Consider the following 15,190-nt stretch of genomic DNA (forward strand, 5'->3'; position numbering starts at 1 on the left):
TCTTTGATTCTCACCGGTAGAGCCTGATCACAATTAATGTAGGCATGTATTAGAAATGTTCTTTGCATTTAGTAAATCCAGTATACACAATAATAAAATACACTGCATGTACTGGTAACCTAGATCTAAACCATAGTTACATGTTATTTTAATGTAACGACACACTAAAACTAAAGCTTCTTATCTTATTTTTGTCTCCCATGTTATGTTGTGTTGAGTCAATCATATTCATAGAAGGTGGCACATTATAATTATATGTGTCAATATCTAAACAAAATTATAGGGTTTCTGTCACGTGTACACATCCACTCACTTTTTGAAGTTGAGATACATAGTGTTAACATCTACGACTACAATGTTATTTCACACATACTTAGTTCAAATGTTTGTTTGTTTAAGAATAAATCAACTGATTATAGACATTTTATTATTTAGGAATACTTATACTAATTGTATTGTTTAGTACAGTAGGGTTTACTTTGTATTTATATTGTCAAAATAATAATGATGAGGTGTTCCAACATATGGATGATTAAATCGATGCCTTTGTTACAGATCAAAATCTGAAGTAATTCATTGTAACCTATTAGTCTTAAAACAATGAATATAAGTTGAGTTTACTCCTGGTTTTCAGTTGAGTATAAAGTATTCGTGTGTCTGAGGAGGGGGGAGAAGTCCTTCTGTTTTCGTACTTTGTACTGATGTAGCCTACCGTCATTTATATCCACAGATAAGTGCGAAAGAGAACAATAAAAACACCATATACTTGGAAATGCAGTGTTAATGCGGTGGATATTGCACCTACCTGTATTCAAGTTTGCGTATATTCTCAATATTGAATTACAAGATTGGTTGTTTTTGCATAAGAAACTGTGTATATTGTGTGAAATAAATATATTCTTTGTTGAAGCTAATTACTGAGTTTTGCATCTATGGTATTCCAGTCGTATCATATATATATATATATATATATATATATATATATATATATATATATATATATATATATATATATATATATATATATATATAATGCAATTGGTGCTACCATCACCAACACTCACTTTTTCATATTTAAAAAAATAAAAAAATAATTGCGTTGATTGTGTATTATTTTATTTTAAACTACAAACGGGAACGAAAGTAAATTAGACATTGTCTCAAACCCACCCCGGTCATTGATTTACTTGTATTTAAAATATCCCACTAAACTTTTCTACCTCTGTAAATTATTCAGATGGATGTATCATTGTTTTATCTATAGTTAGCAAGTTTGCAATGAGGTCACCACTCCCTACTCCCTCCCTTTACAAGATCGTCACTTTGTACTTAATAGACTATTTAACTTTAATTAGTCAATCACTGCACTGAGAAAAGCATATTTCTGCCTCGCGACGCATTTGACTTTCACCACCACAGTATCCCCTATTTAAATGCATTCACGCAATTATTGTTATTTGTAACAGTTTGAGTTACTTCCCGTTTTTTGTTCTTTAAAGATATAAAGGGAGACAATACATCAGTTAGGTTCCGAAACATAATTAAACATTATTTTTATATTAATTGAAAAATAATATACAATTTGTTGTTCATTTTTCTATTGAAATGTGTCTGCAAAACTGTATAACTTTTACGAAATATAACTTCTTGGAATTTTAACTTTTAGTTTTCCTTTTCACATATTTGAAAGCTTTAAATAAGGTAACATATATTTTGTATAGTTGAGAAAACTTCTTATTGACATAACTTTTCCGTGTCTCTCGAACAGGGTTGTTTTATTTACCCTTGGAAAAACGAATATCATACCTATACTTTTTTTTTAAAGATGGCATCATGACACGTCATCAATTTGTTTGTTTGATGTCGACGGCACTTTAACACCTTCTCGACAGCGCATCAAGCCACATGTAGAGGACTTTTTAACAGAGCTAAGAGGAAAGGTGTTGGTGGGGCTTGTTGGTGGCTAAGACTTTGTCAAGATAGCAGAACAAATGGGCGGGCATGAAGATATATTAAACAGATTTGACTATGTATTTGCTGAAAATGGATTGGTAGCTTACAAAGGAAGCACACAGGTCAGCAGAATCTCAAGAAGTATGTTGGTGATGAAATCCTACACAAACTTATCAACTTTGCACTTAGGTATATGTCTGAGCTTGTGCTACCTTGTAAAAGGGGAACATTTGTAGAGTTTAGGAGTTCAATGATCAATTTGTGTCCAGTTGGTCGTAGTTGTAGCCAGGAGGAGAGAGATGAGTTTGTCAAGTTTGATGAGGAACACAAAGTGAGAGAGAAATTTGTTGACGCTTTAAGAAATGCATTTCCTGATGATGGTTTGGTGTTTGCCATTGGTGGCCAAATTAGTATAGATGTGTTTCCAGATGGTTGGGACAAGCGGTTTTGTCTACAGTTTTTACAGAAAGATAATATTTAAAATATTCACTTCTTTGGTGATAAAATAGAACAAGATGGAAATGACCATGAGATTTATGAAGATCCCAGAACTATAGGTCACAAAGTGGTTAATCCAGATGACACAGTCAAACAACTTAAGGAGCTGTTCTTCTCTTGATCAAACTAACTGTCCAGCATTGGTCAAACTAACTCTATAGCATTGGTCAAACTAACTGTTTAGCATTGGCCAAACTAACTCTATAGCATTGGTCAAACTAACTGTCTAGCATTGGTCAATCTAACTCTATAGCATTGGTCAAACTAACTGTCTAGCATTGGTCAAACTAACTGTTTAGCATTGGTCAAACTAACTCTATAGCATTGGTCAAACTAACTGTCTAGCATTGGTCAAACTAACTCTATAGCATTGATCAAACTAACTGTCTAGCATTGGTCAAACTAACTCTATAGCATTGGTCAAACTGTCTAGCATTGGTCAAACTAACTGTCTAGCATTGGTCAAACTAACTCTATAGCATTGGTCAAACTAACTGTTTAGCATTGGTCAAACTGTGCTTGACTAATTGGGACTTTTAAAACTGCCATGTTGACTTCTATTTAAATGTACAGTGGGATATTATTGGGCTTTTAATGTTGCAGTGTTTATTTTGAATATTTTACAAATATTATTGTATCTTAATCTTGTATGAGGGACTTATTTTTTATATGCTGTGGTACTGAATGCTGTTTGTGTAATGATAGAAAGTTGAATCATTTTGCATTCCAAAGTAAACTGTGAGCTTGATGTAATTCACTATCATAACAGACCAAAACAATTTTTTAATGAGTACTAAGAACCGACCTTAATGAGACAATGTATTCTTGTTTTTATATATTTACATAATAAAAGAAATTCTTAAAAAAAAATACCTATACTAAAGAATTGTCACAAGCATAGTGCTATAAAATCACATGCAAGTATGGATATATAATCATATAACAAAACACATCAGTCCAAATACAATATAAGTCAAACTTATATTACATTGTATTATACAACCAAAACATAAATGTAGTTAATCTCGTTTATGGTAATATCTAATTGTTAGAAACATATGTAAAATATGTAGGCCCTACATATCTAAAATAAGTACACATTTATTTTTTTATATTTTTTTTACATTTTATTTTTCTTCTGAATCGTGTTTTTGTGACTGTTTCCAGGAGTGGATTACACATGTCTAAGATACTAGATGAGCAATTGTTTACAAATGATAATTTGCATAATCCAGGCTTATGAGCGCACAATTTTAAATGTGGAATGTTTTAAAATACGTTAATAGTTACTATATTTTAAAGACACATTTGAAAAACAATGACTTTCAATAGTACACTTCATGTATATGAGTGTCATTTGCTCTCAGGATGGACTTGAGACACTTGACCGCGCGAGACCAGTGACCCGCACCAGACCAGTGACCCGCGTCAGACCAGTGACCCGCACCAGACCAGTGACCCGCACCAGACCAGTGACCCGCACCAGACCAGTGACCCGCACCAGACCAGTGACCCGCGTCAGACCAGTGACCCGCGTCAGACCAGTGACCCGCGTCAGACCAGTGACCCGCGTCAGACCAGTGACCCGCGTCAGACCAGTGACCCGCAGCAGACTGTGATGGGGTTCCACAATATACATCATCTCATACCCTTACCCAGATGGCCATTTGACACAAATTATCTTCTTCACACTGTTGCAAAAATTAATATTAGAAAACACAAAGCTGATAAAAACATTAAGTACCTTGCGAAACCCACAAAAATAGATTACACGTAAATCCGCTGTCTAGATTACATGTGAAACGCTCAGTTTATTTTACACATTCGTTATACAGTCTATTTAAACCAAACAACACAGCACGCAGCGTAGCCATATCTCAAGAACCTCACTAAACCTTAACCCTACTATCCCACACCACACTAGACCATCTCGTTACAATCCAAATCCTCACTAAACCTAGACCCATACCACACTAGACCATGCCCAGACAATCAAAACCCTCACTAAACTTAAATCCGCACTAGACCATCTATTTACAATAATAAAACTCATTAAACCTTGGGCCATTACCACACTCGACCATGTCAACACAATCACAACCCTCACTAAACTCTAACTTCAACATTAACTAGACCTCACACTATGTCTTTTGAATAACGACAAAACAAGCCAACATATAATCGCTGCATCCCCGATATGGAGAGCGCATATCAAATGAATATCAATATATAAAACTAAGTTAACTCTAAGACGCGTTTTAAAATTTAGTTTTTATGCAAAAAATCATGTGGGTGTAACTTATAGTACTACCAAACTGCGTTGACAATCTTATTAAAAGATCAATCTTACCATTGGAATTTACCAAAGTATTATCGCATCCTTACTGACGACAAAACAAACCTATAGTCGATCGTAACATTACCGTTATATAGTTTACATGACGAGATTTTAAGCTTATAATTGATAATTAAAACTAATTACTTCTGTACCTAATATATTTCTAACTGTAAGACAGCGATTTACACATATCAACTTGTTTCCCTACACCCCTTAAGAGCAATAATTATTACGAGCCGACCCGCTGCGTATCATACGCCGCTATTTAGTTGTTTTTTTTTTCTACTTTTCAGTAATTTATAATTTGTGAATTCGACAGTACCAATGCTGTCATTGAAAATATTTGCTTAAAAACACTAAACCCCCCCTCCCCCCCCCCCCCCCCCACGTGAAAGCAGCCTCCTCTTAGTTACCTCCTCTAAGTTTAAAATCTTTTCAAACTCAATTATCTGCCCCTAATAGCCGTCACCAAACCCGTCTCTATGATTGTAAAATGTAAACAGAGTGAACACCGCTCACCAGATCATGTGGAGGTGGGGTGGGGTGGGGTGGTAGTGATAGTGATAGTGATAGTGATAGAGAGGAAGAGAGGGGACTGCAAAGGCGCGCTTGCAGCTTGTTTTCTAATTGATCCCAGAAGAGAATTATATATATATATATATATGTCTTTGCTGTAATGTAAATAACAACGAACACTCGTTCCGATAAACATTATATTTATACCTTATTTATTTTATACACTTAACATAAATGTGTACCTTATTTTAACTTTGCTGTTAACTACTGTTCTAGAACACTACATTTTAAAATCAACTCAACATGTGACTACAACACTAGCAAACTGCTACCTATCTGTTCGACTGTAACAACTTACATCTAAACAATCTGCTCATCGACTAAGTGTTTATTCATGTGTTCAAACGATGTGTTTTACTGGCCTTAGCATTATATTAGAAATACTAACTTTTTCATTGCAATAAAAGGCACAGTGCAAATACAGATCAATTATAATATTTAATACTTCTTTTAAAAGGCTAATCGTAATTATACTAGTTTGTATTATTATTTAATAACAGATGCAATTTGTATTACGAGATTGGGGGTATTCATTAAATCAAAATAAACAACTACATACAATATAATAAAAACATGTTTATGATTTTATACTTGTATTTTATGTGTAGCACTTTCGGGTTTCGAATCATACCTGTTAAGTATCGTTAAAATAATTTTAAGCTGAATGTAAAATTTATACAGCGCTACTTTTTCCGTGTTTAATTTGTTGTATGTCTCAGATGATTTCCTCTCGCTTAGTTAAGTATTGCGGGTCAATATGTTACTCTCTATACGGCCCTTTAACTCTTCTTAAGCCTGCTATATCAAACAACAATACACACTATACATGTGAATAGGTCAAGTGTATCTAGAAACAGTACACAATACACACGATCTAATTGATCGTGTATATCTATAATGTATATATGTATCTATAATGTATATACAACAGTACCTATATTTATTAGCCTGTTTAATTAGTTCACAACATCTCACCTTACAATACAATGACTTGGCAGCTCATAATATATGTAATATATATTCAAATAAAGGAAAGTGAGGTTTTTTACTGATTGCATAAATTTAGTAAGTTTTTTTTTTACTTAAGATGCAATGTTAGAAAATATTTAAAATTCCTTTACACTAATTGTAGATTATCTACATGGGTGTTAAAATATGTATGGTAAATGTGACTCTCATATTGGACAATACAAACTCTAACACGACTATTATAAAGTTCAATTTTTTTGTTTGACATTCACTATTACAGTTAATATATACCCACCATCCTTTCAATGTATCAACCCGCACACAACCATTTATATGCAGAGTGTATAAACGTTCTTCGTCGTAAGCAAGCAGTAATTTGATTAGCTTGCTAGAAAGAAATAAAAAAAAAAACAATGCATACATTAAATAGGATGTATACTTTATTTAAAATCCACCTGGCGAATTTTACACAGCTATCATACAAACACATAGTAAATCATGATTTACGGGTACGTTACACAGCCATAATACATAGCCATAATACATAGCCATAATACACAACTATTATACACGAACATAATACACAGCCATAATGCACAAACACACTACACAACTAAAGCACGCTGCGCAAAACCACCTAAACGCAAAGAATAAACATCCGTACCCTAATGTTAATTGTAGGACTGCCATAATACACATCCATAATTCAGCCATAATACATGGCCATCACACACAACCATACAAAATAGATGTTAAACACAGCTAAAATACACACAATAAAATATTTCACACAACTATAATAACCAATTAATGTGTAATTAATCTGAAACGCAGACATCCAAATAATACAACAAAACCAGCTTTGTGAGAGACATGGAATTATTTTCAACAAGGGAATTAATAAAATCAATAAAGACATGTAATTACTTTCAACAGAGGAGTTAATAATATCAATAAAGACATGAAATTACTTTCAAAAAGGGAATTAATAATATAAATAATGCCATATGGAATCACTTTCAACAAGGGAGTTAAGCAGTAACTACGACCCCTTGTTCAGGACACCTAATTAAGAAATCCGCTGGGAAACTCTGGGTGGCAAACCGAATCGCCTTACTGTCAAGGAGCTGCTCTCCGAACGAAATAAAAAAATAAAGGCAGAGTTTCTTTCTGGCTTCTCTTCTACGGGACGGGGAGGCATTGCTCCTCATGTGTGGGGTTGTGGTAGGAAATTTCAAGGTAAGTAGGAGTTTGTCTGAATTATTCTAAACGACTTCTAATGCATATTGGCGATTGGATCATTTTTGTATTAATGCATAAATGACAAGGAGACAGACCAACAAAAATCTTTAAGTAGCTGCATATTGATTTGAGATACGTTAGATCAACAAACACATTGTGATTAAGCTTAAAACTAGAAAAATATTGACACATTTTCCACGTAACTTGTTGTGAAAACACTGTCCACGGCTGTTATTTTTTTTAAAAAATGGCTCAATTATATTAATTGTAATCATGGATGGATGGAATTTGGGTGAGGACAGATAGTTGAAAGGGGAGGTAGTGCAGGTTTGTGGCGGGGGGGGGGGGGTAGAGAGTTTTTAGCGATGCGTATAAATTTGCGGTTGCCGGATGCCAATCTCATAAAATAGTCAATGTTTAAGTTTATTTATAGGCTAATTCTCTCTATGGCTTGCCCGTCAATGCAACATGACTATATTGTTATTAATGCCGATGGGCCTTTACAACCCCCCCCCCCCCTCCACAGTAAGAAAGGTTTGTGGGCCTTTTTGGATTTTTTAATTACTTCTACAGTAGAACAGAAACTGGATTTCCGTTTTCGTTTTAAAATTATTTTTATATTACAAATAATAAAATTCCAATGTAAAAGTTTTTGTTTTTTTTAATTTCAAGACGTAAAAGGGCCCCTATTTGCTTTGGGCCCCTATGCCTTACTTACGCTAGCTTTACGGTAGCTACGCCGCTGCGCATTGTATAAAGCTTAGTAAAATGACTATTATTCTTCTAGAATGAAAACCATTAATTTTTAGTTATTGCGAGAACCTATTTTAAACTTATGGTAACAAAACTCTAATCCGAAAATTGCTAAGGTACACATTTTAATGTGCTTGTATTAATTTTTATCCCCATGTATTGTATGTCCTTAAATTCTTCTAAATCTTAGTCATATGGTATCTAATGAACCTCTGATTGTTAATGAATGGTGACAGAACAACTACGGGTAGAGTTGATACATATTGTACAGAAAATAAAATACGGATATACATACGGCATTTGATCATTTAACTATTTATGTATCGATCATCACAGAGACAACCTATAAACCCAATAACAAACAGAACGTTCTTGAACGTGTAACACAGAACACAGATCCAATTCCATAAATAGTATAGCTCTTTTATGTGATAACAGTTTGAATAAATATACACACAGACACAGAGGCGTAGCGAGGGGGGGTGGAGGGGGGGGGGGGGCGGGGGGTGCGGACCGCACCGGGTGACACCATTTAGGGGGGTGACACCAAGGCAAAAAAATAGCAAAACATATAGAGAAAAAACTTGAGAGGTGGATGCAAATCGAATGTTGGAGGGGGGTGCAATTACATGTTTTAATTCATCCCAGTGTTCTAATGCGTATGCTTTTTGAATTGTGTGTGTGTGTAGTGTGCGGCCGTGTCTTTATTTTCTATTCCTGTTTTCCCGTCATGTCGGCCATATTAAGGACTATGTTAACATTCTCTGCTAGTATTATTTTGTGATCTTTCTATTCTGTGGTTATTGTTTTCTGTAGATTTCTGTAGAAGTATTTCTGTTTTTTTTTTTTTTTTTTTTTTTTGCGTCTATGTTGATGATCTTGTATTTTGATGTGCTGTCTTTAATTGTGGCGCTTGTAAATCTGCCCTGTGTTTCTGTTTTCATGTTTTCGAGTTTGTATTTGTTGTTTGTGCAAAGTATGCTGTTTCCTCTACTGTGCTGCCCTGTACTGTGTTTTGATTGTTTAATTTCCAGTTATAATGTCTTAAAAACGTGTCGCTTGTAATAGCCATCGGCGTTGAACGAGTGTAATTTCTACCGTATTCAACTCGTGGTAGAAGGCTTTGAATCATGGGATGCAGACAACGAACACCAGGTTATCTTCATCCATGCTTTGTTTTTGTGTTTTGACCCACCAGATCAAAGTACACTCAACAGATTTCAATTGATTTTTTTTAGTTTAAAAAAAAATACTTACAAATGAAGTTCACAGACCTAAATAAAAACAATAATATTTAATTTACGATAACAAGCCTATCTCTATTCAATCAATGGCATTAAGTTCCATAATTTGAAAGAAAAGAAAATGTCAGAAATAACACATTAAAGAGGATGTAATTATTTTGAACAGGAAAAATATAGCACAAATAAATCGAGGACGAGGAAACGCTGTTGAAAGCAAAGCGTTCTAAGTCTACTAAACATAAAACGTATTTATTTAAGTTTTATATTTTTGTATATGAAAATTAAATATAGTTATATTTTCAACAAACGGTATTAACCTGCAAAAATGTACCATGATACTTTTTTATAAAAAAAAAGAAAATAAAAACTATATGTTACATTTTTCTAAATCACTGTTGAATAAATCTTGAAATCGCATATTCAATCTTAGTTATGAATTAATCCTATTGCTTATTTTTAGAATTTATACATCTGGCATAACTGTTCAATTATGTGCACTTGAGATACTGAGCACAAATTGTTGCTTCTTATGTAACATGTACATAACATATCGACTAGCTGGATAACATGTAGGTAAATATAACATCAGTGGATACATGTAAATGGCACAACAGTTACATCAGTAAATGTCTTTATGTAGAATTAATTTCTCTTAACATAGTGAGTATGTGTTCCGATGAATGCAAGTTACAGGCACCCTAAAGTTTCGGTAAGGTGTTGATAAATATAATGCACCACTCTCTAAGAATAATTTGGACTTAACATAACATGTCAAGCAAAGATACGTTAGGAAGCTTTAGTTTTAGTTTTAGTTAGTAGTTAGACGAACATAACATTTAACTGTAGTTTAGATGTATGTTACCAATACATGTAGTGTATTTTATTGTTGCCCGTAAGCGATGTACTAAACACAAAGAACATTTCTAATATTGTCCGGCATCTCTTGCATGAAGATATAAAGATAGACGAGTTGCAAATTTTGTGTCCACAATACCCAATGCATTTGTGTAGTAATAGACGAACAGCCATAGCTTGTATAGTGATCAGGCTCTTGCGGTGGTGAATCGAAGAATGGTAATTGTGATGGTTTTTGTAATCTGGGTGTGCGATGGTAATGGTGTGAGATGTGGATAGTTTTTGTATTAGAAAGTTGGTTATGGTCGATATAGCGAATGATGAAGTAATGAGGTGAGTGACGGTAAACATAGTGGCGGGGATTGTGTGGTGATAGTGCTGTTAGTAGCGAGGGATTCTATAGGACACACTTGCAGTAGCGGATAGTGCATAATGATAGATGATGACATTCAAGTACAAAGGACATAACATATCGACTTGTTGGATAATCTCTAATACAGTTAGTTATAGAAGACGGTTTTAAACAGTTGCGTGTTGTACATATACACACACTATGGAATAATGTATTAAATTAGTGTTTTACTTTAATTAATGTTTTGGTCAGATGTGGACTGTGGTGCTACTTTATGTGATTTTGAATGTTCAAGATGCCCTTTTTATGAGTGGGTCGTAGAGGCATTATTAAATTTGTATTTTTTTTAGTAAATGAAAAATGGAGATAGTTTATTACAAGACAAGCACTTGCTACGATTTGATATTTCTCTTGCATCACAATCAAACCAGCTGGACCAAGGTGCAGCAACGTATAAAGTTAACTATGCACAAACGGGCACTTTTGAGTCTTTGTGGTGTGTATATTTTTAATGCAAAATAAAGCTGTACACATTGGATTTTTGCCAGCTTTGAGGTTAGTCCCTGGCACAAAACAATCATGGGTCCTTTACACATTCTCATCTTTGGACGCTTCATCAAAGTTCTCAACAAGCTGTGGGACACCATCATCATCGTCAACATCTGCTGTTGTTTGCTTATTGCTGTCAGCAGCACTAGCTACAGTTGATGTTATTTTTTTCAAGCTGTTTAAACTCTCTGCTCCAAGTTGATTCAAGATACCAGGAAGCATCTCTGCTCTTTGTTTGTTCTCTGCATGACCAGTAATTGCAAAGGTATTTGCAGCTAATAAAGCTTGAACTTTAGGGTTATTAAAATAAATCACTTGTCCATCTTCCTAAATCATATTGACCTCCTCAATCCCTGGAATTATGTTTACAGACAACTTTTTCAGAGAGAACTGTATCTTCGTATCGTCTGTAGTAGCAGTGCGATGAATAACCTTCTTCTTTCTTCTGGCTGAACCCTTCCCACTAATACGAACAACATCAGCTTTGGCTTGCAGCGCCTTTAATTTCTCTGGATTCATTGTTTGTAGCTTTAATATGTGGGAATATTTCCCACGAGGTATACAATATTATGGTGGCCGCTGCGGAAAAGGCAGTCATAAATTATATAAATATAGATTTTTTAAATTTTTTTAAATTTTTTTTTAGTGTGTACAGAAAGGCATTTTATTTCAAGCATAACTCACTGCATAAATATTACATTGAAATATCATAGATGAAAAATGACTGCACGACTCTCAGTTTGTTCATGAACTTCATGGTAGGTTAACTTGACTCATGCTTACTGCATTTAAACAGTTAGGAAGACATTGCTTTGGAATCTGCTTCCTTTAGTGCTGCTTTAATCTTCTGGACTTTAATGGGATACAAATTATCTTTTGAGTAATAAGATCGTTCTTCTTCAGATAATTTGGAAGAAAACATCGCCTGAATAATTGGGTAGTAAACAGCCCCAACTCCAACAGCAGATCCGATTAGGATAAAAATTGATCTGGTCCGTGGCTTGGACAAGAAAATGGTCCATTTTTATTTAATTTTTCTAAGTAGCTGCTCATTGTTTCTGAATACTGAGTATAGATTCTAGATCTAGTATTATTATATTTTGACTTTTAATTCTCTCAAGGCCTAATTTTGGTACTGAGAAGATTATATATATATATATATATATATATATATATATATATATATATATATATATATATATATATATATATATATATATATATATATTTTTTTTTTTAGTAAAGTCTAGTTTTATTTATGCCTAAAAAGTATACTAATAAAATACCTAAAACTAAAATTAGTGTAGAAATGTATAAACTATAATTTTAGTGTCCATTTATCATTAAAATAATAGTTATGCTATAAAAAAATATACATATGCAATAATAGATTCTTATATAAAAAGTATACGGTCAAAATGACCCGCCTTGTAGTCGAATACAGTGAAATAGGGTTGTAGGGATAGGGTTAACCAAAAAAGACAAAATTATGTCAAGAATAATCAGTATTTTGAATAATAAGAAATTGGAACAAATATTCAGCTGATTATTGTCCTACGATTTCAAATTTATATCCAGACTCAAAGTTCTGCAACATTGCATGTCAATCTTAGTGTACACTTTTATAAAGAAGAATAATACTCTAGTTACTTTTCCAGCTTCATGACTGTTCACTGACATCATAATTTAGCTCTAAAATATCCTTATCATGGCAATATAAATCTTTAACTGCTTTAAGAGTGTGGCTGTTGCTTAGACAAACAAAACCCGATCTACATGGACAGTATAGTGCAACCCTGTCAGAAACCTGAATGTGAAGTTTTTTCTTCAAAAATGTCGTGAGATTGTTAATTGTAGCACACCCCGTGACACGAACATACTGTTTATCCAGCTTATGTACAGAATTTTTTGGCTCTAGGCACTGAAGACACAAAGATACTGGTGAAACAAATGAATTTCTATGAGAAACTGGAGTACAAGAACGTTTTTGGATAGGTGTTGAAGTAATTGCACTGGATGTTTTGGGCTGTACCTTGGCTTGATTATTATTAACATGAGTAACCTCTTTCTTGTGTTTTTCAAAGAAAGCTTTTTCTCGTTTAAGCTCCTCTTTTTCTAAGTGTGGCAAAAGAACATATACAATATCTTGTAACAAACCATCCAGTCTGATGTGAACAAATGGATCAGTGGGGTGAATGAGAATAGCACACATTGGACAATTTAGGCTTCTTTCCAGATGTTTAACAATACAATTCTAGCAAAACGAGTGCATGCATTCTGTGATGGTACATGCTTCATACAAGTAGCCTTGACACAAGCCACAAATCAGATGTTGGTTTACATACTGAATGGGTATCCAGAGAATGTTGTTTTGGTCTATGCGCCTAGACAGTGGAGGTTTCAACTCTTTGCTAGAGCACTCATTTGCTAGATCTAGATTTTCTTGCATTTTATTATTTAAGGGTTAAATCAATAAAAATGTCATGAAATTAAGGTTCAACAACGATGTTCCAGATACTAAATTTGCTATTAAAAGCTTCAGGGGGTGTTCAAAAGAGAATAAAAGACCACTGTATTTATATATGACCTGTACAATTTTTAAATAAATTTTTTCGTAACTAAACAAAATAAATTTTACCTTATTTAAAGCTTTCCGATTTGCGAAAGAGAAGTCTAATAAGCAAAAGTTGCAAGAAATTATAAATCGTAAAATTTGTCCAGTTTTGCAAACACATTTTAAATAAAAATTTACAATATTTTGCATATTATTTTAAAATTAATGTTAATATGATATTCAATTATGTTTTGGAACCAAACGGATGTATTACCTCTCTTAATATGTTTAAAAAATTAAAACGGGAAGTAACTGTTACTAGTAAAAATAGTTGCATGAATGCATTCAAATAGGGAATATTGTGATGTTGCAAGTCAAATATATCGCAAGGCAGAAAAATGCTTTTCACCAGTCAGTGATTGACTAATTAAAGTTAAAAAAGTCTATTAAGTACATATTGACGATCTCGTAAAAGGAGGGATGGGAGGGGGGGGGGTGGAGACCCCATTATGAATTACTGAAAAGTAGACAAATAAAACAACTAAACAGCGGCGTATGCTAAAAATATTAAGCCCTAAAATATTAAGCCATTACGCTGTTTGTTGAAAGGTCGAGGCTAAAATGTGTGGTCATTTTTTGTTGAATTGTTTGTGTAATGTACTGTTAATCAAGTAAATTAACTAATTTAGCATTATGAAAAAATAGTATAATTATGTAGTTGGTTGTCCTATTTATAGGCCTGCCTGCTTTAAGTATTATCTGGAGTATCGGGGATTTATTTTAATCGGGCAAATTTTATAAATCCAGATTTATCAAAGTCCAGATGTAGCGTCATTGATTCAATAAAAAAATATTATTTTGCAAACTCGTCTGTATGTCTGTGTGTATGAAGGAGTTATTTGAATAAAATTCACGTTAGATATATTATACATATTATTCGCACTCTTAGTTTTCACCTACTCTCTTCTTCAATAATTTTTTTTTGCTATTTCGGTATGATGTGAAGGCATATTTTCGTTTACTAATAATATTTATAATATATCTAACGTGAATTTTATTCAATGTGTCGTCCGCTGTATTGTCAAAATTATGTTTTTTTTTCCTATATTCTTGTATAAAAAAAAAAAACAATCACGAAATCGTAAAACTCCATCAACATTGATAAATACGAAGTTTTACTATTATGTTATCTAACTATTAAAATGACGAAAGTTTACTGTTTTCAAAAGAATGCACTTTTTTTGTTGATATTTCTATTACATGTCGAATTGTACAATTTATTACAGTTTACTGAAAAAAAATGTGTA

The 15,190-nt window shown here is 33.4% G+C and overlaps 3 pseudogenes; 1 reads left to right on the forward strand and 2 right to left on the reverse strand.

The window, feature by feature from the left end:
* The first annotated feature begins 1,278 nt into the window (after positions 1 to 1,278).
* On the forward strand, positions 1,279 to 2,584 carry LOC131937688 (uncharacterized; annotated as a pseudogene).
* An 8,597-nt stretch (positions 2,585 to 11,181) lies between these two features.
* Positions 11,182 to 11,902, reverse strand: LOC131937701 (transcription factor BTF3 homolog 4-like; annotated as a pseudogene).
* A 914-nt stretch (positions 11,903 to 12,816) lies between these two features.
* LOC131937689 (polycomb group RING finger protein 3-like) lies at positions 12,817 to 13,778 on the reverse strand (annotated as a pseudogene).
* Between the last annotated feature and the right edge of the window lie 1,412 nt (positions 13,779 to 15,190).

This window comes from Physella acuta, unplaced genomic scaffold, assembly GCF_028476545.2.
Source record: "Physella acuta isolate Inbredline_101_S28 unplaced genomic scaffold, ASM2847654v3 ptg000218l, whole genome shotgun sequence".
NCBI lineage: Eukaryota > Metazoa > Mollusca > Gastropoda > Physidae > Physella > Physella acuta.